This window comes from Pipra filicauda, unplaced genomic scaffold (genome assembly GCF_003945595.2).
Source record: "Pipra filicauda isolate LSUMZ 115617 unplaced genomic scaffold, ASM394559v2 scaffold190_size1978887_pilon, whole genome shotgun sequence".
Lineage (NCBI taxonomy): Eukaryota > Metazoa > Chordata > Aves > Passeriformes > Pipridae > Pipra > Pipra filicauda.
In genome coordinates this window covers 328,020-353,551 of record NW_024104299.1, presented here as the reverse complement: position 1 = coordinate 353,551, position 25,532 = coordinate 328,020, and the positions used below count along the sequence as shown (strand labels likewise).

Sequence of the window (25,532 nt, the reverse complement as noted above, 5' to 3'; positions counted from 1 at the left end):
TTGTCTCACAACAGGGCTCTAAACATAGATGAAAAATACCCTTATGTCCACTAAATGCATGCAAGCAAGATTTACTGATAAGACTTTATAAGCTTCCAGGTGTAAACTCCCAGTAAAATATTCTACAATTTCTGAAACATTGATTTTAACAATTGAAATCTTCCAGGCTGTTATTTTCCCAAAATCATTCGGAAGTTTGACCAAAATGTTTAAGCAGCTTCTAGAGCACAAGGATAAAACTGTCTACGAAAGTATTTTTGTTATTAAAATAGGGGAAGAAAGGGAGATTTATTAATTATATTTTTTTATTAAATCCAAATGTAGTAAAAGTTTGCACCAAAATAACAAATGGAAATAATTAAAGCTCTTCCTTGGGCATGTGTATTACAGATCCTCATTTGTTGTCCTCTCCTCCAGTCAGGCCCTGAGACATATGGGAAAAACGAAGTTAAAACAGTTATATTAATAAAGCCATGAAGAATAATTGTTTATAAGCACACAGCCAGTATCCACCTGCCATAACCTGGAACTGCACTATGCTACCAGATAAGAATGTGACCCATGATAAAGTACAATGGAGGTCACAGACAGCTTTGGGGGAAAAGGAAATCCAGCATTTTTCCTCCTAGTTAAATCTTCAAATAAAATAACATGGTTACAAACTGGGAAGGTGGCTCTTTTCACTGGCAATTAGAGGCATGTCTAGGGTCACTGTGGAATTCAAGACCGTATGAAGGTAAGAGGTAGCATGAACAACCCCAGGACTCTGGCTGGATGCAGATTCATCCCTCGGCAGTGATTGTCCACAGAGTCTACAACCACCAGGGAAACAGAGGAAGCAATGCAAGTAGAATTATAAAGTACTTAAATATTCTAAGTAGTTAGTCTGAGAATGTGAGTTATATTGATCTTGATGTCATGAAGTTCTAATCAGCCATTTCACGTGTCACTGTGAGAGCTATGGATTCAGGCAAACACGTATTCTCAGCAATATTTTATTACACATCTCATGATTTTGCCCTGAGGGGGAAAGGAACTTGACTATAACTTCAGAACCACAGTGTACGCATCTAAAACACGAAGCTGCCCTTGTGTCATCTCCTGATCCTGTTGTATCACCTTACTACTGAGGGTAGGAAGCTCCTTTTCTGGAATCACAACAAGCACACTAAGACATAAGCAAGAGTTAAGATGAATATGTTCTGGGGCCTATTATACAGCACAGTCAAAAGTGGTTCTTAAAAGTGGTCCATGGGCCATTTTAGCCCTTGATCAAAATCTTCTAAGTAGGGAGAAATCTCAGACCCATCATTTCCTACTGAATTTATATATAACATTTCTCCAAGTGCTTTAATGATCTCCTTCCTGTTGGGACTGGAATAGGCAGAGGTTAAAATTCCAGCCCAGATTTATGACAAGTAAAATGTGAGTTTTGCGGCACAGACACAGACAGATATTCAGTTCAAGGGTTCTGCATCCTAGTTCTTTAAACTACTGCCATTTTCTTCTTGACATTCCCTTAGGTAAGAGAGCTGTAAACAAGTACAGCAAGACAGCTATTACTGTTGTTTATTTGTATCACAATTTTTTCTTTGGAAATTTGCAATTAGACAACATTTTTATAAAAGTCTCATGTTTTACTATTTTTTTCTTCAAAAGCTTGTAATTTAATGGATTTACAGTGTTTGCCAAAATTTATTGATTGAAGAAGTTCATAGAAAGTGGCAGGTATGAGGGATGCACATACTAATTCATAGTGTCTGGGGGAGGAGAGCTATTTTCTGCCAAAAACTGTTCAGCTTTCAGAAACAGATGTATTTTGGGTTTTCAGAGTTTGAAGGAGATTCCTGAAAGCAAAGTTTCCACAATGGGAAGGAGACACACTTTTTATACTAGCTGTACATGATTCATCAGTTCAGTTGTGTGTTAGATGAACCAGCAGCCTGAAGTTCACTGTGCTATTACTTAGCCAGACTAAGAGGGGAAAGCTGACCTGAACAAAACACCAATATGTATAACAATATATATGTGAAGGCAAGAATACTGTATATGAGCAGGGTATAATAGCAAAAGGAAAGGTCATTGAGAAATGATCTTCAGTTTGGAAGAACAATAAGGTGTTATCAGGCAGGTCTCACGGCAGTGGATAGTGTAGAAAGATAACTTGCATCCAGAAGCTTGTGCAGCATCCACACAAGCCAGTAAATCCTGCCAACACTTTGTATAACCGTTAGTTCAGGGGCAGTCCCAGAAGGGTCTGTAGTGGAACATATTCTAAGAGGAGATGGAGTCCAGAATCTGAATCTGAATCTCTGAGATCCTACAAACAAAATTCTATTCTCTAGGAGAAAGATAATTTCCAAGAAAACTTCATTCCAAATTTCCCCATCAAGCAATAATGGCTTCCCTGTAGGAAAATTAGAAAAAAATCGGGCACAGGCAGGGGGAAGGGTGAGAAAACAAAGACTCGCTTTGTTCCCCATCCTATGACTCTCCTTAAGCTCTTGTCAGTTGAAAACCAGATAATTTTTTTTATTATTATTATTCTAACTTTTCCAGCTGGAACAGTGCAGTGGAGCTATGTGCAAGCATTACCTTCCGAGCAGAAGTAACACTTCCACATGGAAATGAAATTATTTTTTAAAAAGTTGTTCAAGAGAAAAAAAGCCTGCAATTACACCCTATTTCATTCTGGTGAAAAACCTTCATTTTTGACAGAAAGCTTTAACTTTCATTTAAAACGTTTTTTAACCAACTCTGCTTACAGAAGATATTTTAAAGATCTGTTTCACAAATCAGCATGAGCCTTTCTAGGGCTCATCAGTGAGGCACGCATTATTTTGTCCAAAGCTATTACCCTTGTCCAAAGCTATTACCCTTATCCAGAGCTTTCTGCCTCAGCTCTCAAGCTGATCAGCCTGCAACTACCTCATTTTATACTTGAATGCCTCATTTACACCAATGAAAACATGTGAGAGCCATTTGTGTTGGCTCACATCATATTCTGCTCAGCACAAAAGAACTGAGGGCAATTTCACTGCAGGCTCGACAATGGCCACTGTGCCTTTGAGCCCTCCAGCCTGCCTTATTTACAGCCCCACACACGCTCCACCGCTGCTCCAGCCGGGAACACCAGCCTTCCCGTTGGGACTGTTTGCTCTCAATGTTTTGGTCTCTCCAGCAGGAGATCAGAGGCAGATCAAACACACAGGATCCTCCTGCTGAAGAAAGAAAAGGCAGGAATCACCTCAAAGTCACTCTTCTGTTATAATCCAGATGGGAAATAGACTCTGAGTATTTTCTCTGCAGTTATAAAAAGTTGTAAGCACAAAATATAAGGATATAAATGGAATAGTTCATGTGACAACAGACAGAATTTAAGTGACAAATTCCCAGTGCAGCAAAAATGTCAGTTTTTAACTGCCCCAGCCTAAGACCAGATGCCACCCAAAGAAATTCATGCCAGTGCTCTAGCAGCATAAGGCTGGCCCCGAAGTGTTACGTCTAAGTGTTCACATCTAGAACTCAGTAGCAGGGCTGGGAGGTCTGGCCTGGGATCCCTGAATTAATCCACCTATACCCACTGGTTAAGCAAAAATCTTAGCTTTAAAGATCTCAGTTTCTAATCATGTTGAAGAGCCATGGGCTTGAAGCAGAGGATAGGAAGAACATGAACTCAGCTGGAGCTCTCTTAAGAATAGCTACTCTCTGTACCTCTGGTTGAATGGACAGATCAGTATCTTTTTTTTTGTCTACTGAAAAACATTCATTCCTCAGCCAAGATAGGGATTGCAAACTTTGTCTAATTTGGCTCCTGCATAAGGTCATGCCACGATTCACTACCTTCCTCCCCTCTCTGCTCTGATATTTGTAAGCTCTCAGGCCTTCCTGTGCAGCAGGGCTGGAAAGGAAGGCACTACACTGCAGCCTGAAACAGCTCCACCTTTGTCCTTCTTGGTTTACCCTTTGGCACAAGAAGTCACATTACAATTGTCTCCTAGTTGGGAGAAATATGCAGGAAACACCTAAGGAAAATATCTGTTTTTCCTTTCCTTTTCCTTTTCCTTTCCTTTCCTCAAGAGGAGGAAGATTATGAAATTGCCCATTTGCAGAGAATATTTTCTAAAATGTTCCATTTATAATCTCTCTCCTTTCCTAGCTGATCTGCCAGGAAACTCTCTCAGGATAGCAAATTCCTGAACTCAAAAATCTGCAGTTGATACCTGTGTTAAGACTTATTTTTGGAGGAAACTAAATGGCAGGAACATCCTGCATGGATGCACCAGTGACCTGATTTCATTTCTTCCCTGTGGTGTAAGTCTCGTTACAAAACACAGCATTACCCTGTGGAACTCATTTCCACAGGAGCCTCAGGAGTGGGAGTCAGGAGCTGACTACACATACATACAAATGATAGGAACAACCACAGTCAGAAAAGATATGACTGACACTGCTTCAGGGAATTAGTCAAGCACCATGTAACAGAAGTTAGAATAATGCTGTATCCTCTGGTAATTTTTTCCATTATTGTACCCACCGAGAACTTTTCTGTTATTTCATGCTTTCTTTTCAGAATGTTTCAGACTGGTCACTAGCAGAAAGAGGAGATGGAGAAAATTTGACGGAACTCATAAACAATTCCTATTTCCCATTTATTTGAGTTAAAACCACCATCAGCCCTTAAAGGTGTTGGCAACTAGACTATGTTTTTGTGAGCTCAGCTCTATGACCAAAGAATCAGGGTTTAAATTGTTTCCATGCAATTTGTGCACATAGGTAAGTGTTTTCCTGAAGAAAGGCCCCTGTGCCTCAGTTTTCCACCTATTTAACAAGAGCAGTAGACTTGCCACTTCACAAAAGCTTTTGGGCAAAGAGGAACATGTTGGTTCACAAAGGGTGAGGGCACCACTCCACCTATCACTCTGGATCCCTACAAGGAAACAGAGGGGTCAGCCAAGTGACCAGTCAGATATTGAAGAAAGGTGGGTTCATGGTGGTACCACTAACAATAACTCCTCTCAGCCATCCCACTTTCCCTTCAATATCAGCCTTTCCTGGGACTTGCACTATGGCCCTCCCATGCCAAGCAAAATGAGGACTTGATTCTTGGCTGAAAACCATTTTGATATGCTGCAATAATGACAAATAAACAAAAGTTTTAAGACAGGAATCCAGATGCGCAGAACAATGCCATGATACCAGCTGATTCCAGAGCCAATGTAGAATTGGATATCATCTTTTGGGCACTGTTGATGGTGAACTTGGGGGGCAAAGACAAGCCAGATCTCTGTCTGGTGTTTGAAAGGAGTCAGGAAAAGTTGTAAGAGCGAAGGGTGTCTCTGCAGAGGGAAGACAGTGTTGACATCCAGCTGAACTGAGCATTCACTTTTATGCCAGAATCAAACCCCCAGATCTAAATACTGCCTAGTTTTGGAGGGCACCTCCCCAAGATCTGTGCCTCACAAACATATACTCTGAAGATGGTGAACCAAAACTTATGTCTGAGTTTCCCATGCTACGGGGTGGCCACATCGAAATGCCAGACTCAAATTCTAATCTTGATCCTCTTTCACAGATTAGATCCCATAGGGAAAACCAAAGGTTCAGGTTTGTTGCTTATCCCAGCATCTGTACTTTGCACAGTGGCTAGAAATCACAGCAAGCTTGGTTATCCCTTGGCACTGCAAGATTTCTGCTGGAGTTAACGCTGGAAAGTACTCAGAAATGGCCACAAACCAAAACCACAAAGGGCCTGTCACAAGTCTCACAAACCTTGGTTTTGCACTGAGCTAATAACATCAACATCACTGAAGCTATGCATGATTTGTAGTCTGTAAGTGAGAACAGAAGCTGGCCGTCTGTGCAGAGAAGCTAAATCCCTTTAATTATTAAAACATATCCTACTGCTGTTGAAAATCCCATTGCCGTTGGAAAAAATACACTAGTAATAAATGTATGCTATACATCAAAGGCCTCTTTTGTAAATATAGTATCCATTTTTTTTTCTTAAAAAAAAATGACCTAAGGACTAAATTAATGTTTAATCTTTTATCTCAGAAACATTCTGTAGTGGCATATTTATCTGCTGTTTACATTTTTCTTCCTAATACAGCAATGAATAACTCTTGTTGATAATGAGAAATGATTTAATATAAATGGTTGAAGGGTCCTCTTCTGAAGTCGGTGGGAGATTTGACTGGGCAGGAAAGGCATCATTGGAGAGGAGTGCAGTAAAACTCATTCCTGCAGTCCCAAAAATGCCTTCCACAGAGTGTCCATGCAAGTTGGCCCATCCTGGCCTTTGGAGATGAATAAAGCTTGAGCCCCCTTTCAAACTTGTACAATATTTTCTTTGTGAAATGGCAACTGTGCAGTTAACTCTGACATGTTAGGAATCCATGGCTTATTTCAAAGATCCAATGTCCCATACCAGCATAAGCACCACAGCTGAGTATTTGCTCTTAATCTGGTGAAAACGTGCCTTGGCTTAGAACTGCACAGAGGACTAGGCACGAGCAGCTGGGGTTCCTGACTCCCCTCCCAGCCAGTTGTGTGGGTAGCATTTCTGGCACACGGATCACAGACAACTCTTCTGGCCCCAGAGTCAAGCTTGGCCAGCTGGATGGGTGCAATTAGCCTGCAGAGACTGGAGAGAAGAGCTGGTGAGTGCTCAGCCTGCAGCAGTATGGCCTTTGCCATACAAACTGCACCAATAATCTGGACTCTGCAGGGAGGTCTCATGATATGAAAGGTGTCACTTTTAGCAGCTATATCTGCCTTAACTATGCCCTTTCATCCTCTGCAGGCAGCAGACAGGCAGATTTTTGTCCCCATGTCCCACTACGGATTTGTACACTTCATGCCATCACTTCCCTTGCTGAAAGCAGGGCCCATTCCTGCCCTGTGCACTGCCTGTCCTGCCCCAGGGCTGCTGGCACAGCAGGATGGAGCCACTGGCACGGCTCATAGCCCCTGATGCCTCTACGTGCTGCACCTCCCCATTCCGTCCCTGCAGCCCTGGGCACAGAGCCAAGGTCCTACTTTCCCTCCTGCAGTGCACCACGGAGACTGGCCAGGGCTGCATTTATGTAATGCTTCATAAGCAAGACTGTCTAAATAAGCAATGTCAGCACAACATCTGTTACCCAGCCCTATCCATTGTTTTCATGGACGGCTTCAATCAGAATTCCCCTCCACCCAAATTCAAATTAGTGCAAGGATATTGAGTGCACGTTTCAGGGGTGCAGAGGAGAAATATGTTCTTGGACATCCCATGGGACTTAAGCTCTGCACTCTCTTACTGGTTTCCAACCCCTTCCACTCCTTTCATCATGGTGAAGAGCACTGACACGGCCCTTTTCCAGGGTGTCCAAAGAGAAGGTGCCATCCCTCCTCCACCCTCCCAAACCACTGACAAAGACTCCAGGGCACCATCCTCTAGCCAGGGACTTCTAGAGTGCTCAGAGTTTTAGTCACACATACTCTGCTCCCTCTACACTCGCGAGACATGACCCATGCACATTTTCAGTAAGGTTTGCCAGGAAGATCTCTTGCCATCATAAAATGCTTGGCTCTGTCCTTGTCTGCTCCATCCTTTTGCCATGCTAGACTGGCAAAAAGGGAATGGTCAGAGTACTCACTCCCTGCTTGAGTGTCGCCTGATCCTCAGTCTGTCTGAGATGGATGAACTTGAAAAACTATGACCTGTGAACACATAGGCTATGAAAAAGCATGGGGAAGTGATAACTTAGTTCTCCAAATGATCAATCTCCCATCTAGCTATATCAGACACTGAAGGAACTTTAAGGTAGGGCAGGAATTCTCCTTAAGTAAGCCTCTTGAAAGCTAAGTGTCATACCTGAAGCGTGTGTTAAGGGTCTTCAGAGAGTCAGGGAGAGGCACAAGTGCTTCCTCTGCAATTGATTCCAGTAATTGATAGCTGGGCAGATCTGACAGGACCTTTTTGGAGATGCTGGTCTTTTTCTTGACTCAGAGACTCAGTGAATACTTTAGATTCAATGACAGGGCTGAAATTAAAAAAAAAAAAAAAGACATTGCAGAGTGAGTCTTGCTAAGCAAAGCTACCAGCTGCAGGCAGGAGAAGCCTGGAAAGAAAACCTGTATCAGGTTTCAAGCATCATGAATGTGTCCCCTCAAACCAAGCCCAGATATAAATGTTCCATACTTAGATCTTTCCACTTCACACTACACTCGTTATAAAAATCTGCTACTCCCTGCCTGATCAGATCTGCAGATGAGGAGACCCTCCTGTGTGCCTTTGCCAAGTGATAGTGCAGTTCCCGTCCCTGAACGTTCAAGTAATTCAGGCAAGTCTTAAATCAATCTATAATAAATCCAGTTTTGGTTGGCAGGGCTTTGCAAGTACTCTGTGAGCTTTCCTGGTACCCCTGGGGCTGAACTGAAAGAAAACCCACAATCTGAGGAGAAGAAACAAATTCAGAGATTGCTTTTGGGTAGCTGAGAGAGCAGGATCTATTTTGGGACTAACTCAATGAGAAATTTGTTTATGAGACTCTGGGGAGGAATAGAAGTTATGTGTTATAAACCAAAATAGGTCCTTTACCCTCTTCCTAAATACAGTGTACTTGAAGGCTGCTTTAGGGTGGAAATACATATAATCCTTAGAGACAAACCACGGGAACAAGAACAAAAAGAAATATAGAACTCTGCCTACCCACCCACCACTGCAGCAATATCCCTCTGTGAGATACCTGCTACCCCAGGGCAATGGTTAGGAGATTGTCCAAATGGACTTTGGTCAGGGTAAGAACCTTGGCAGTACAAATACTGCTGTAGGTTGAAATACAGACCTACAGGGTGGAGTTTCAACCAGAGGCAGTTGGTGCCTTGCTCTCCTGGCTTCCATGATTCCCAGGGTGGCTGGGGCGAGCTGCCTTCAATCCTATAAGAGACGCATGCAGGGGCAGCTGCATGGCTCTGTCTTCAGATGATCGGGCTGTTAGCCATTCTGGCAGGCAAATTGTACAATGATTTATGATGCCAAATATTCACCAGAGAAAATACAGTGAGTTTTTCATGAGAGAACCAGTGGCTGAAATTTTCACTGAGGTTTTCATAACATCTGGGGTTTCAGCTTTGTTATTGGTTTTGTATCTTCCTGAAGCCTTACAAAGCAACAAACTGGCAATCTAAAGTATACATCCATATCATGTCTATACACATTTACATATTCTGCTTCATATTATTGAGATTAAAGAGACTCTGATGCTAAGCTCTATATCACATTTCCTCTCTTATTCTAGACCAGATCATATCTTCAAAGCAGCTTCACAGCTGCTGGAAAAATTAGGTTAAATAGGTTGGATCCCCCAAAAATATTTCTCTAAAAAATTTTCTAATGGCAATTTTTTAAATTAAATATCTCATTTCAAAAATGCTGAAATATTTCATGTTGACTGTTTTAATTATATTTAGGTCAGAGTTTGTTTTCAAAATGGAAATATTAATTTAAAAGGATCTACACTTGAAATTTAAAAAAAGGTGAAAATGTTTTAATATGGGCAAACTAACTCAAGAGCAACTCTGTTGCAGCCAGATCTGAAATTTGATGGAATTAAAAGATAACTTTTTTTCCCACAGTGTATCTGTTTACTACACTCAATAATTGCATCAAAATAATGGCATCAAAAAAACCACTTGCTGATCCATCCCTAAGCGATATTCATCCGTCAGCTATCAGTGAGATTCGTTCTCTAAAAAAGTCACAGATGCTTCACAGAGTGAGGTCACAGCAACCCCTTGTGAAGATCTGAGGATGTCTTAGCTCAGTGCTCTCACAATATACCATACACAATCCTCTGTCTTTTCCACCCCTCCTTTCCCCAAGAATAGCACAGCTATGGGATGGAAATACATCTGAATACTGCAGATATGCAAAATACTGTGAAGACCATGATGGAATATGGGAATGGTCCCTTGCCATAATAAAGTTTCCTTTCCATTGCTCCAGTTGTATCAATGACTATGGCTCAGGAACAGCAGGAGCTGGACACCCTCCAAATCTGCTGAACAGAGCACCAAGATGCTGATTACAATGGAGAAGGCTCCTCACGGCCTCTGCTTCAGCAGGACAAAGGCATCTGTGTGAAGGATCACACAGAAGGGTCTTACAGTCCCAGAACTGGAAGAGTTTGCACTCTGAGGTCCCTCTTCAGGCCCATCAATTACCTTTCATTAAAGGGGTGATGATTCTCCACAAAATCTGATCTGCCTCCTAGGAAAAGCAGAGCTGCATCAGTTCTCTTCAGAATACATTTCTACTCTGCTGTTTCATTCAGCCCGACAGAACCAAACATGTAAAATTGTGCTAATGAGTTAGCTAGCCCAGGAGCAGCAACCTGAAGACTATTCCTGCCTAGGCACTGGCATGAAATCTGTGTATTAAGACGAAGGCAATCTTTGGGTGCAAGTTGTCAGCCAGCTTGAGTCTCAGATTCCCATTGGATTTGTAGGGAAGGGGGCTGGAAAGGAACATCTTTCCTGCCCAGTAAAGGGGGTGCAATGTGAATTTGGCTTTCTGTGCAGCGGTAACCAAGGCACAGTTTTGCTGACTCTTTTCGAAGCAGAACCACACTTAAACAGCAGATATGTATCTGGGAGCAGGAAACTAATTGAAAGCAGCCCTGATATCCTAATTATGGGCTGCTGCCTCTTCCAGCTGGAATAGCCACAGAAGGCCCTGCAGGAAGACCAGCCACCCCACACACAGGGAGCTTGTCAGTAAGAGCCAGCCGGTCCTGAGGCCTGCCATTCCTGCTGTCATTCCATGGCTGTATTACAGAAGGAAGTCTCTGTCTGCTCCTCTGTGTGCACTCTGTGCTGGGCTTCTGGCAAGTTACCAGTTGAAGTCATGGTGGGAAAGCCTGAAATTCTTCCTTTCCCTCTACATTTCCCTTTCAGTTTCTCATGCTCTCCAGACAGTCACTCCTACAGCTTTCCTTCTCTCTTGCCCCGACCCGATCAACACCCCAGCGAGGTGGTGACGGCGTTCTGCCAGATATGCTGAACCTGAAAGCATCCCCATCTTGCCCAACAATCACCCAGGGAGGGAAGCAGCATTTATCACCACTCCATCAGCCGCTGCCAGACACTCTTTCCATTAAGATGTCAAAACAGGTTTCTCTCTAGAAATCCAACAGCCCTGCAGACTTACCCTTGCCGGCAGCAGCCCCAGTTGGACATCTGTTCCCTTTCAACCTCACACGTGCACTTAAAATGCCGGTACTGTCCACTTCTTTGGGGGATTAGGCTCCTATTAAAGCTGCCTTCCACATGATTCATTGTTATCTCCTGGTGTTGATCTGATTTATGGATTGGCCTGTGCTAATTAAGGTCATAAAATTGGGAGTGGGAAAAGGCTTCCAGCACTGTGAAGCCGTTTAATGTTGGGTCATTTTCCAGCGCCTATGTTATTTTGCAGGAGATGGGAGATACCACAGCTGATATGCTGTGGTCAGAAATGAGATTTCACTGGGATGAGACCTTGCTGCCCTCTCAGTCTTGGGAGAGGAGACAAGTCACTGGGAAGGTGAAACCATTTTTGCTCAGCACTGATTCACAGATGAACTCATAGTCCAAACTCTTATTACTCAGATTAGGCTTGTGTCTACAGCCCCATCTGAGACTGGAGTTCCATTCTGCTAGGCACCACATATTCACCTTGCAAAGATGTTTCCTGCCCCATGAAATCTTGCTGAGAACTCAGCCCATGGGCACACTGCACTCTTTACTGTAACTGCAGCAAAACAAAGACAGACCTGAGCCCCTCTGTTCAGCTCAGGAACCACCAGCCACATAACTCTGGCCAAACGCCTCTCTCTGCAGGTTGCCACTGTGCTTCCAGGTCACACAGAGCTCCAAGCTACCATGGCAGGTCTGTTACTCCATCCTGAGCTGCACTGGTTCAAGCTACCTCAAGCACCTAAACTAGTGTATGGATCACAAGGTGTGCTGTCACCAAAGCATCACCCAGATGTGCAGCAACTGGTCACTGCACCCAGGGTCACACTACAAGTTCACAGAAAAGCCAGAACCCCAAGGGGTGCAGCCACGACAGTCCTTCAGCCACTTGGCCACTTCCCACAGGACCTGTGTGTTAGTCCAGCTGCAGGGATACTGTCCTATATAACATCTTTTCACACTTAACTTTGGGAGTTTGGTTTGGGATTAGGTTTTTGGTTTGGTGGGTTTTGGTGAAAAAAATCTACAAAGTCCAGATGCTTTTGTTAATATAAAAATTACTGAAGAGATTCGCCTCTGGTACAGTAGCACAGACCTGGCCAGACATTTGGCCTCATGTGCTATGAAATAGGCAGATAAATACACATAAAACCAGCACTACCCATTTAACTTTGTGAGCTGCTACACTTTGTTTTGCTAATTTGCTACAGTTTGTGATTTTTCTTAGTTTCACAACATTCACTTTCCCAAATCTTCATTTGCAAAGCCTAGTCATGACAACATTCACTTATTCTAACACACCTGCTCCCATTGGTAGCAGCAAGTTTACCCTTGGCATATGAACCTAACTTGCCCAGAAAGGGTGTGGTTTTCTGTTTCACCTTCCTCTTCCAGCCAATTTTGTTACAAGATTCCTGCAAACTGGCTCAGTAATTCATTTGTTGTGGTCATTTTAGCAAGCAGGGACTGTATAAGCATATGCTCATTACACTTCTATTTTAACATCAGCATTGGTCCCTGTAAATCTGCTATGGCTTCGCCATCAACTACAGCAAAACTGGTTGCTTGATGCAAACATGATGCAATCTTAAATATTTCCAATGCTAGACCAAAATATTATGTGTTCTATAAATAAAAATTAGAAACAGGGCAAAATATTGAAATATCTGAAATACCAATTTAAATAAAAAAATAAAAAGCAACATAAAAATAAAAATAATTCTCCAATTAGGAGTTCGTAGACTTTACCAGAGGAATATCCAAGTAGAAAAGCAGAAAAAAATAAACATGCTAAGTTCTTCATAACATAAAGTCTTTATTTAAGGAGTTAATATCTTGTTTTTTAAAAAAAGGTACAATTTATAGCCTGGTTGAAGGAATTTCTGGGTGAGCTTCTGTGACCTTTGTTGTGCATGAGGTCAGATCAATTATCATAATGGTCCCTTCTGGCCATGAGCTATGAATCTGTTAATTTTAGCTCAATATCCTCTTTCTCTGGGGGCTAAGCTAACTGAAATGATATCACATTTTCCACTTAGGACTAAAGACACACACAGTCCCTACAGTTGAGTTGGCATGTACCGCTGTACCATCACACATTAACTTCTCTGTGTGTCTGAACCTTCATTCTGCTACTTAATAAGTCACATTGTTCTCCTTGGGTCATGAATTATTACTGATATCCCTGATGATCAAAATCAGAGTGAGATAGCCTTTCTGTTCCACTCTCCAAAAACTGGGACATTTTAAAACAATTCAAATATTCATCTTCCTTCTGACGCAAATGTTTAAGTTCCTGTTTGGGAGTTCCTGTTATATTCTATTTATGTTTTACCACAGTTTATTTATGTATTTTAAGGGGACCTGAAATTCTCTCAGTTACCCCCTTCCCATAGGTGGGGCTTTACAAAAGAATAAACAGATCCTGTGATACTAAGCAGTGATGCAAAGAGCACTGCAGTTGTAGATTATTAGAAGACAGACTGAACAACTTTGCAGTTAAGCACGCCAGTGTGTTTTATGGCAGTGAGGTTTCTTGGTGGCCAAGCAAAAGCCACAAATTTCATTTCCAGATCCAGTTGTTCATATGATACAATGTTTAAAAAAGGTTCTTTTTCAGCACAGATAATCCACCCTCAGTTAACTGTGAGCTGACTATTCCACTCTGGGCTGCTTAAGATGAAATGAAAACATTTTGTCCTGGCTAGATGAGCAGAAGAATTTTACTGCAGGTCAGTTCAGTGCTCCTTTGCCTGTGTCCCTGGTGCCTCCCAGCCACTGCAGAAATTGGGGTGCAACACACTTAAATGCTTTGCAGACTGCACCCCTCATCTGCTTTAAAATTTTTGGTTTCACATTTTTTTCTAATGGTTTGTGTGGGAAACAAATGAGTTATCTGGTCCCTTTTCCCCAGCTTGGAATGAAAACTAATAGTGATATATGCAGATTTCCCTTGAGAGAAAACATCCAATTTTTACACAGTGTCTACAAAAGATGTTGAACTTGAACAGAGAAAAGCTTTGGTGAAAGAAGAGAGGAGGTTTTTAGCCCAGGAAAACTTATATAATAATTAATCCTGATCAGTTCTCCAATCCAGTTCTCCACAAGGACATCCAAAGGGCTGCACTGATGCAAAGGAAAGGGAGAAGGCAGAGATGTTGGGCACAGAAAACAGTGGCGTGCAGCCAGGGCAACTTAATCCAGTTCTCAGGAAACTACAGCATCAGAGAGGAAAGGTCAAAATGGGGTTTACAGCAGAAATGCAGACACAATATGATGATGGGGAGACAATCTGCTCTCCATAATATTCCTGTTATCCTAAGCAAACAGTAGAAGAGAATGAAAAGTACCACGGGGCTGTTCTGTTGTGTTTGTGTAAGAATGTCATTTTAATTCAAGTTTGTCAATGCCTCTAAGTTAATACTTCTTTAGAGCTACATTCTCATGTGAAATCTATATCCTAGCCATTGGAATCAAGACTGCCCCAGGTCAGACACCTGTAAAACTGAACTGCAACAGGAAAGAATGGCACTTTGTATTAATAGGCAAAAGACAATTCAGAGTCATAGTTTTCCTGTTGGACCAGAAGGCAGAAAGAAAGACTCATGGTGCAATTACAAATGCCCATATTATTAAGCAATTTCTCTTGAACCTTCTCCCTTCACTCATCTCTATACCCACTCTCAGAGAGGCTACTCAAGGAGCTGCATTCCAAGGTGAATGGACATACAACAGACCCAAGCCAAATATGTCTACAAACAAACACTTTTGTAGATTTAATCAGTTTTTAAAGGCTTAGACTCCAGATTCTTTGCCTTTCCCAGACTTTGGTCTCCAAGATTTGTTTAGTGAGATAACTATGACTTAGTCACTGAACTCAACAGTCAGTCAGAGGATTGGGAGAAGCAGAAAGCCTGGTCACTCGCAGTTTATGCTAATATAAAAACTGTAGATGTCCTCAACTGTAAGAAAAACTTGCTTTTGTCTCCAATAAAACACAGCTACTGCCTTGACCTAAGGGTTCATCATGCAAAATGTGTGCTGTGAGTTACTAACCACCTTCATCCCAAACAACCCTCAGAGGATGCTCTTACATGTGCCCACAGCCCCCAGATGCTTTGCCAGCAGAAGTAAAGAATGCAGATTCTGCTCACCCTAGTGAGCAGTCTGCATATCCCCCACCATCCCTGATGCCTGTGGTGAGAGCTGGCAGACCTCACTCAGAAGTAGCAGATGTGTTGGAGTGACTGATTGGGTTACACTTCCTCACCTTTCCCCTCACGCGTTCTCTCAGAGGTTGCTGCCACTGCAGCATGGGTGGCTTCACTGCTTGTGAAACTGTGAACTACAATAGTTTACTGCCTGATGTCTTAAAGGCTTCACCAGATGTGCTGGCAACCACTTCCAAGAGATGGATGACACGAACAGCTGAGGACAGCAATTTCACCACCCATTCTAGCTGCATCCATGGGTGCCTGTGACTCAACACCCTCAAGTTCTTCAGCTTTGCTCAGAGGCTGTGGTCTCTCAGCAGACACATCACCAGTGCTTGAGTTGGAAAAAGATCAAGCACTAGCAGACCAGGCCTTGAATGTGCCTCCAGGAGCTGCAGCTAATGGCTCAGAGAAGTGCCAGGGACACCCACCCACTCTGTCTTCCAGAAAACAGGTAATACTATGCAGAAGGCAGATGCAGGGAAGAGAGATGTTGCTGCTCTGTGCATCTCTGCTGCTGCTGCAGCCTGGGAGGTGTCTTCTCCGGCAACCAAGTGCTAGGAATCTCCAAGAAATTCTGCTATGATTTACAAGAGAGCTATTAATTGTCTGGAAATGCTAAAGAATTATAGATCCTAAGGCATAAAATATCTATCAACCTTAACTCAAACGAAATTGCTGTATATTATTACATAAACTGAAGGCCTATTATTTTCTCCATGCTAAGTGCTTTTTAACTGAAATCCCTGATTGTTTTTTCCAGATCCCTCTCCAGCCCATCACCCAAAGATTAGTGATGCATGTAGCAAAGTGTTGTTAACGTGTAAGATGTGTGGTAAGGATTGCCCACGATTATTTCACCAATTCCCTCTGTGGTCTGGTCTTTTTATTGAAGCAAAAGGGTCTTGCCAGACTTAATTGAAGTTAAATAAGATGAAATTTTTCCAGGGGCCTCCCTCCACAAATTGCAAATCATACATGACACTCAATTTTGCAGCCCATAATCACATTAGCAAGCCCACTGAAGTGAACAGATCTCCTTGGGTGAGTAAGAGTTACTTGCACAGAAACGAATTTCAGATTTGGTTATAGCCTAAGTTGGACTCACTCCAAACTGAAAGTTTCATATGCCCTAGTCTTGTTCATGATTTTGGGGCAAAGTTCATCTTTTTAAGAAGTGATGCCAACTTCACATCAGATGAATGTGGCTTTTCTGTCTAGAGAGGGGAGCGTTTCTAACAACTTAATTCCACTGATGCTTTATGACTATAATCCCAAACACTGTTTTTGCAGCTGGCTGTTCAGAACCGAAATAAAACCAAGGACAAGTCTTTCAAGCTACACTGAATGGCAGACCCGCACACTTCTGTGAGACACCAAAAGAGACATATGTGCTGAACAGGACAGGATAGAACCAGTCTGGCATCAAACACTATTTAATGTAGCTCAAGCTTATAGAATTGACTGTGCTGGGATGTTCAAGCTGAACAGGAAGTTGAATGCCTTTTTGCCAATGTAACTTTTAGAGTGGTGTGTCCTAGGGCTACAGGTGAAAAGCTTCAAGCAAAAGCTATGTCTTCTGTAGGCAGCGTACAGCCTGTGACACACTGGGCTCACACAGAGGGGTCATTCACACCACCAGAAGACACACCACATGATTTCAGTTGCTAATGGATACACTCAACTGGGGTTTGCTGATCCACTGAGTTCCTCTCGGGCTCTGGCACGCTGCCCAGCAGCCCCAGCAGTCCTCCTGTGCCACACCATAGCAAAGTCACACAAGCGGTGGGACCATTGGGAGCTATCATCTAACTCCCTTGGAGTCCTTTTGTCCACAGACAATGCTGAAATAACTTTGGCCATTGTGGCCAATCTCAGTGACTGTATAGCTCTCCAGAAACAAAACCACAAGGTTTCAGACTGACTTGAGCTACTTTGCACAATGAATGTCTGTACCACACATACCTCCAACAGGTCAGAGCTAAAGGGCCTCTGGAGACACATAAAACTCTTTCCTTCTCACACAGACATTTGACTTTTGGTCTTAATTCATGTTTTCCCTGGATCATTCTGAATCTGGAATCAGGCCCCCAGACCGTGGTCTCTCTTTCAACATGAATTACACATTATGCTACAACTTTGACATTCTCTGTGGCTTTGCCATGATGACATCTTATGTGAGGTGCCCAGGCTTTCAAAAGAAAAGGGCTTTCTCCACCAAAGAGGTGGCCAGAATGACTAGATGGAGCTTCCAGAAAATCTACCAGCAATGTCCTTCCCACACCCCAAATACCCTCCATAATACTGCAAGCAATAAGTAAAAGTTTGCTTCCTATGAAAGATCTTTCAGAGTCCTTTGGGACTACAGTACAGATCAGGACAATATAAGTCTTTGGGATCACGAGGGCAGGAAACAATGAAACAATGTTAATTTTTTTATTATTTTTAATAAAATGTATTCCATATTGTATTTCAATACTTCTATGAGACTTGTCTTCAGTCACTCATGGCCCTTAGAACACCCTCTTCATCTTCCCTCGGGGCAACTGACATTTTTAACATCAGTAAATTTGAATGTGATTTATACAGTTTCTTAAATATAGCCCTTACCTCGTTATAAAATGCTGCCCCAATTCTTTTATATACAATAACCATTGTGTTTATGATGACTTAAGTCATGTGTATTATTTTTTAAAAGAATTATATTTACATGGAATGTTTAAGAAAAGAATTTTCCAGATTCCGGAAGTAGAACCTCCTTCAGAACAGGAAGGAAATCATTAATTTTTACCTTAAAACCCAGCAAGTGTAATGGTTTATTACCCAGCGGGAAAAGTGTGAGAGAGTTTCTTTTCAACTTGATGAGGTGGATGTTTACATTAAGAGATTGTTCTGAAACTTTGGTGCCACCAGCAAGTGAATAACAATAGTCAGATCATACCTCAACTCATTTTAGAGATGAAGTCAGTAATATTTTGGGATGGTGGGACACATGAGGCACAGTGAAAGATAGATGACTTGCTCAAAGCCACCTCAGAGGTCAGTAGCAGAGCTGACCTCTTTGAGCATGGAACTCAGGGCTCCAGTCCCTCCCTTTTACTGATCTGACCATGATTCCTTCCTTCCTTACTCATAAAGCCTCAGTCATGAAGTCTTTTTCTGCAGTGATTAGTTCTTCCTTAGCAGACAGGACCCTATAAGGTACTCTGTCATACTGTGAGGTTCCAGTACACATTGTCAGTAACTCAGAATTTTACAGTATTTGGAAAGTCCTATTTAAAAATTAAGAGAGGAGAAAAAAAAGAAATCTAGAGCCTCAGTGCAGCAAGGCACTCTGTGTTCACATCTATTCCTGTCTTCCAAGTGATCCCATTTCTGGAAATGCCCAATATGGATATGCAGGGATCTGAGGAGGGTGTTATAACAGTGAGTATGTTTTCCCAAATAATTTCTGAATCACTGTTCTTGAAAAGCTGAAGTACCCCAACTGTATCACAAATCAAGATCAAAACCCCATTCTTCTTCAGACCTGCTTAACATCTGGGGACTTGTACCACCTCAAACACCTTCTTTGGCCAATAAGGTCCTAAGCATTTGTGCTATCAGTGATCTTTTGACACGTGTGAGTAGCATGACACCAACACTTATATCCTGGCCACATAACGATCAGGGAAGTGCTGTCTAGTCCCTTCTACATTCCTGCTGGTGATTCAGTTCCCTTTGTACCCTGCTTTGCTGCACAACCTTGACAGTAAATAGGTTGCCCCACTGTGTCCCAGTGGTGGGGCTGCCTTTCAACAGTGGTGAAAGTAATTCCTAAGCATAATAGTTTTCTGTTATTTTCAGGCTTCAAAGCACTTTGAGATGCCTCAGAAGCTGGGGAGATATTACTACTTCTATAGAATTTTACTCCTCCTGCAGGCTTGCATGTACCCCTAGGGCCCAAAGGCAAACGTGGGGGAACTTAAGTCCTAGAGCTGAACTCCAGCTGCATTCATCACCTCATCTGTTATTATATGGACTTTCGCCAATGGGCATTGTCAACAGGAAAACAATAAAGAAAAGAAAAAAGAAAACCCTGACAACTTTCCAGCTAGTATTTTAAGGCTGTGAGTTACACGTCACTTCCAAGAAAGGAGAAGTAGAAATATTTTGAGCATGTGTTCTGACATGGGGAAGGTATGCCAGTATGGTGTACTGGTCTTCCAGGATGAACATTGCATTAATCAGTCAAGAGAGCTGGGAGAGGGGGAGCTGCAGCCCCTTGAGCCATATCTTCTCCTTTGACGAATCTACCCCTTCATGAGAATACAAGAGAAAGTTAACTAGTAGGGAAGAAGATTTGATGTTGGGCTCTCCATCTCATCCCCATGTCAATGCCTTTAAGGAATCTTCAGCTAATGTGTCAGTGAAAGCAAGCTCCAGGCTGGCAGTCACCCAAACCCGTGGGACATTTGTGTACCTCCACTAAGACCCATTCACCCTCAATTGGGGAAATGGTCTGCATGGCCCCTGATCCCTAATCTCAACTATCAGACATCACTTTTAGAGAAGTCTCTCCTTATTTTAAGAGCAAAATTAAACACTTTCTTGAATTGTGTTCCCTAAAACAGAACCTTCCCTTTATTTACTCACAGTTTGTCAATTCATCACAGGGACCAGGCTGTGTTAAATCTGGTGGTTGGCAATGTGTGTATGTAGTCACAGACAAGTGCCTCTGCCCTGAACTGATGAGATCAGAACAGGAGGACAGCAAAACTGTGTCCCCCGGACCCTCTGTACTCCAAAGGGCAACAGATGATTCACCTACTGTATAAGACCTTGGGATTTGTACTTCTGGAACAATACATTTATTTTCCTGGGTTTTGTGAAAGAAGATGTAGCTACTGGGTGTGTAGCCAAATCAGGTATTGGGAGTCCATACACTTCTTACAGTTCTTCTGTGGGATAGCAGTTGTCAGAACTGGAACCAGCATGTCACAGGCCAGCAGACGTGGGGGTTAGCTAACTTGCATCTTATGCATTTCCAATATCTGTCATTTAGTGTGCAAAAGATTCACCTTCCATAAGAACAGACAGAATTTGCATATTTGCCACTATTTATTGTTGGGCTTCAAGAGGCATAGCACCTCCAGAATTTGCTGCTCAAAGGACTGGAGCTGCAGATCCTCCTGCAGTAACTCAGAGCAACTTCAACCATTTCAGCTTGAAGCTCTGCAAAACATTAGTGACAGACATACCAATGTATGACTGGACACTGATTCAGAGTTTTTGTCTGATCTCACTGTCAGTTCTTGGAAAAAAGGAGGGAACGGGGGAAGGGAAGACTGGATTGAATTTGAAGTCATTGTTACCCTTCTACTTGAAGAATGAGTCCAGGGAGAAAAAGCAAGTAAGGTTGAATGTACATTAAAGCAGTGAGAAAGAATAGCCACCAGGCACATCTGAAGTCACAGCAATACTTTTGCCTTCTTTTTCCAACCTCCAAATTCAAGAATTCTTTTCTAAGCAAAATTAAGTATCTAGACAGAGAAGAATCTGTATTTATGATCCTTGATTCTGAAGCAGAGTGAAGCAAGCTGCCAGATGCAGGGTGGAGGTGGCTGAAAATCAGCTGCTCCAGGTCTTAGAGATGTCATCACTCCTATGCCACAGATCATGTGTGCTCTGTTAGAGCTGCACGAGTGTTATTGCAAAAGTGGTCACCTCTGGGCTCCCCATGACTTGCAGAGCACCCTGAAGAGTAGCAAGTGAGATGTTTGGGATCTCTGAACCGATTTACTTCACTGCTTCTGCACATGGGAGAGAGGGTACTTGCTACATGGAGATGGCTCAAAATGAGAAATTCTTCTAAAAGCTGCTCCTCGTACCCTATTGCTAAAACAAGAAGCCTCTTCCCATACCACTGTCCAGATTCGACTTGTTGTGAAACCAGGAGGAAGAACGTCTTCGCTTTCACTGACAGGTCCTTGAGAAATCAGCGAGAACTGTATTTTCCTGAATACCTGCGTTCTTCACAGCTGTGGAAGGGACATCTCCATCTAGTGGTCAGGCCAGGGAAGAGAGGATGACAGGCCATGCTCCAGCTTGTCCAGGGCTGAGCAAGCCTGCTCTGCTTCAGGGGCTTTGGCTTCTCCAGTTGCACATTGATACAGCAACATTTCTCAAACTTCCAGGGGGTCCTGTTAATGTCAGAGAAAGGCCTGGAGATTCTTGGCTGGACACTCTGCTGAGAGCTATAGCCCAGATTCCACCCACTCAGCTCAGCCAGAGCAGGAGGGGATCAAATTGTCATCTCAACATCTGGTTTGAATCCAGAAGAGAGATGCTGTAGTGTCGCACACACGCACACACATACATACGCACTCAAGGGCTTACAAGTATCAGGCTGTGGTGACATCCAAGTGGTTTCAGAAGGTGGAGGTGTGAGTGAGGGAAAAATCTGGCTGTCCATCAACTCCCAACTACTATTTATTTGGCTTTCCTTAACAGCGAGTATAGCAAGTAACAGCAATCAATGCCAACATCAATGCTTTTATCTCCTCAGCATCCCTAAGAGGCAGTGTAGTGCTGTCAGTCTCACTTTACAGTTGGGGAACCAACGGCCAGGAGTAGCCAAAGTGAGGCAACCCAAGTCCTGTGCAGGCTAGAGGCAGAACGAGGGGGTGAATGTGGGTCCTCATCACTCAGCTTAGCCTGTTTGCTGGCTCCACTCATACTGACTCACTCTGGAGCCTGGCAGAGGGTTCAGAGCAAAGGTACAGCCCAGTATAAATACTGTAATACAGCTTAATTCCCCAAGCTTTGTGTAAAGAGGTATCTCAGCCAGGGGACACACTCAGATGCCTCAACAGGAGAGCTTTGTGTTGTCACCAAGTACAATGATGAATTACCTGCTAGAAGACAGATTTCATCCTGTGCAGCAGCTGGGGAATGAGCCATAAAGAGAGCTCAAAAGAGTATGGAGGGGAGTGGGGCTGGGTCCTCCTGCTAGCAGGCACAGTGCATCACCTGCCACAGGGTCCTGGCCCCAAACAGAGCATTTTGAGGGGTAGCCAAAAGAGAAGAGTGGAAATGAATGCAAAGGTACAAAAAATGGCAGGACTTCGTGCAATGTAAGCAAACACATTTGGAATGGAAAAAGCAGCTCTTATCAAATGGAACTCCAAATTTCCCTCTAGACACAGGGTATTAAAAATAATCCCAGCTGAACTTTACCCACCTCTCTCACAGCATCTCCCAGCTTCTTCAAAAATAAACAGCTCTGTCTGGGTGGAGCTGCAGCCACATATGATTTTGGGCTCCCAACCTGAGTGCAGAGATGGTGAATAGAGCTTCCCTGGCCCACCTGTCCAGGGGGGTCTGCCATGTGCAATTTGTGACTGCAATGCCAACTACCCAGTGGATGAGCCACAGTGAAATGAAGCACAAGGAGAAGGGCTCTGAGTCCACAACCCTGCTCCCACACCGTTGCCACAAGTTGCCCCTTGCAGACCCACAGGCCCTCAAGCTCAGAGACCCCTCCTGCCCTGCAGCCACTGTCCTGCCCTGCCCCAGCACAGCCTGTGCTCCCACCCAGCCATTGGTTGACCTGAGCCCAATTCTGGTGAGCCCTTTTCCAATAGTACTGCCAACAGCAGCCTCCCAGCACCCACATGGGGCAACACCTTGTCAGGTGCCCCAAGAAGAGAAGGTGTTTGACCTTCCCCCCACCATGCCAGGATATAAACCCCAGGTTACAAGCTGCCAGGAAGCACACACATTACATTTTAAGAAGATTTAGCATTAGTTATGTGAATTCCAGTGCCCATGGGACTCTTCTGGTCCTCAGGCTCTCCAAACCTGGGACAAAAGCTTCACAGGAGGGCATGGGTGCCTTGTGGAGTCAGAGACAGCATAGGCTGCAGGCCACTAGAAGTCCCAATACTTCTCCAATGACCATGTTTAACCACAAACAGTTGTCATAGACTTTGTACCTCTCCTCTGGTGCTGGGCCAGCAGCAAGTGGCAGCATGGGAGTTGGGGAACACAAACCTGAGGCTTTATTGGTGCCAGGGAATAGGACACAGTTTTGGGTGTGAAACAGTGACTGGCTCTTGGGTTGTAAGTGATTTATGCTGCAGCTTCTACATTTTTAAGTTATCTGAGGTTGGTCAGGCACACAAAATCTCCTGCTTCAGGCTCCACTGATCTTCAGACACCAGAAAGCTTTTCATTTTTTAACAAATTCTCTCCCAGGGAATGCAAGATCTAACAGGTACCTGGCAATGACAAATGAGCCCATCCCAGGCTGAAATGCTGCTCTTCGTCAGTTGTCTTTGTCTCCCTCCTAGTCTAAAGACCAGGATCCCTTCTACCCTTGAACCCTGCCAAATCCAAACACTGTACAGAAATCCCCAGGGGAGGTAGAAACTACTCTCCCCAGCAGACTCTAAGTCTCTAGCAAGTTCCGAATTTTTGAAGGTGTTAACCTTATTTGAAAGGGGAAGCAAGTAACAAGGCTAGTCCATGGCAAAAATAATCAGGCTGGGTGGGAATTACAGCTGCTTTTGACAGGGCCACACAATCCGCTCTGCAACAAACCCTTTGTTAATCTCCCACCTATTTCCTGCTGCAGCATTAATTGTCGGGCGTTGCTCAGAGGGAGGCAGCAGTCAGCAGGAGGCTTTCCCTTCCGACCAGTGAGAGCCACCACACACCATGCCGCTCTGGAAAGCTCCTTTCTGAGGGACTTGGCCGAAGCACAGTTTCCAATTCTGGCTGCTCTATTTCAGGCAGAGCACGTACACCCACCCTGGGCTTTTTGCCTTGTAGGCTTGCCTTTTTATTTTCCTCAGATTCTGTTGAGGCAAATTCTCATTGACCTCCATTCTCTGGTACATCATCCTCATAGAACAACTGATTTACTCAGCTGTGACAATGCAGAGCAGCCTGTGCCCTGCTCAGACACAATATCCAAGAAAGCCTCTTACAGAGATGCAGCCCCAGGCTCCCACCAGCCCCACCTGCCATGGGTTCACAGTGGGAGGCTCTCAGCAGAGAAGCCCCCCAGAAGAAGCTGCAGCCACTGTCCTTCCCAAGCTGCCCATGTGCTGGGGGAAGAGGAACATGACTGGGTACCTTCCAGCTCCCAGCAGAAGTTTCCCAGGATGCACATAGTGAGAACTCTTCTGGGGTAACAAGACTCACCCAGCACAGTCATGCATAGAAGTACCCGCCTGGCACAGTTCCTCCTTGGTAATTTTAGAAATGTCTTTCTGGCATGAGTGAGAAGCTTTTCATTCAGGACAGACAGGGCATGGGAACAAAGAAGGCATGCACAAGAGAGAGCCCTCAGGCAGTGCTTGAAAAGGGGGTTGGAAAGTGTGACGGAGATTGAAAATCTAATGTTGGAGACTTCATGAAGCAACAGAAAACCACCACTAACAATCAGGTCCTCTGAGTCCAAGGACTCACACACGCTCCTGAGCTTGTCACTCCTGCCAGCTGCATTCTGGTGTGACAAATTCAAATTTTTAACATACCAGTGTGCTTTCCCCACCTTTCCTATATGGATTGCTCATTGTTCTCTCATTCCTCACAGCAGGTGATGGCTCCTTGCAATGTAGATGTTAAAGAGTCACAAGTTTCCTGAAAACTGTATCATGGTCTGTGAAACTAAACAACACGTGCTGTACAATAAGTCATAAAGCATGTGTGAAAAATAGTTGACACAGAAGCTGTCATGGAAACCAGTGCTACCAGAGAGCACACAGCCACAGAGCTCCCATTAAAGGCTGCAAAGTTGAACAAAAACGCTAATCACTAAGGCAGAATATATTTAATTTACTGTCATGCCCAATTCAGTTTTTACAGCAAGTGAGCTGAAAACTACAACCATTTCCACTAACAGTGCTGGATGGTAGTTAGTGGTAATTACATTACCAGAAATCTTCTCACGGAGAAATTCTTTTTGTTTTGTGTACCCTAGAAACTGTTTTTGCTGACTAGGGACCATTCTTCTCCCAGGAAGTAAGTCTGTTTAAAACAGACTATGCACATTTCTCAGGTTTGGGTTATATTCTCCTACCTGATTGTCTTCCAGCCGCCCTCAGCAAC

The 25,532-nt window shown here is 43.6% G+C and overlaps 1 long non-coding RNA gene across 1 annotated transcript; it reads right to left on the bottom strand.

Annotated features, from left to right (window-relative positions):
• Nucleotides 1–350: 350 nt before the first annotated feature.
• Nucleotides 351–25,532, bottom strand: LOC120323067. Its single transcript, XR_005563160.1, has 3 exons — nt 25,504–25,532; nt 7,859–8,027; nt 351–424 (listed from the first exon to the last, which is right to left on the bottom strand). It is a non-coding gene; the product is annotated as an uncharacterized LOC120323067 (long non-coding RNA).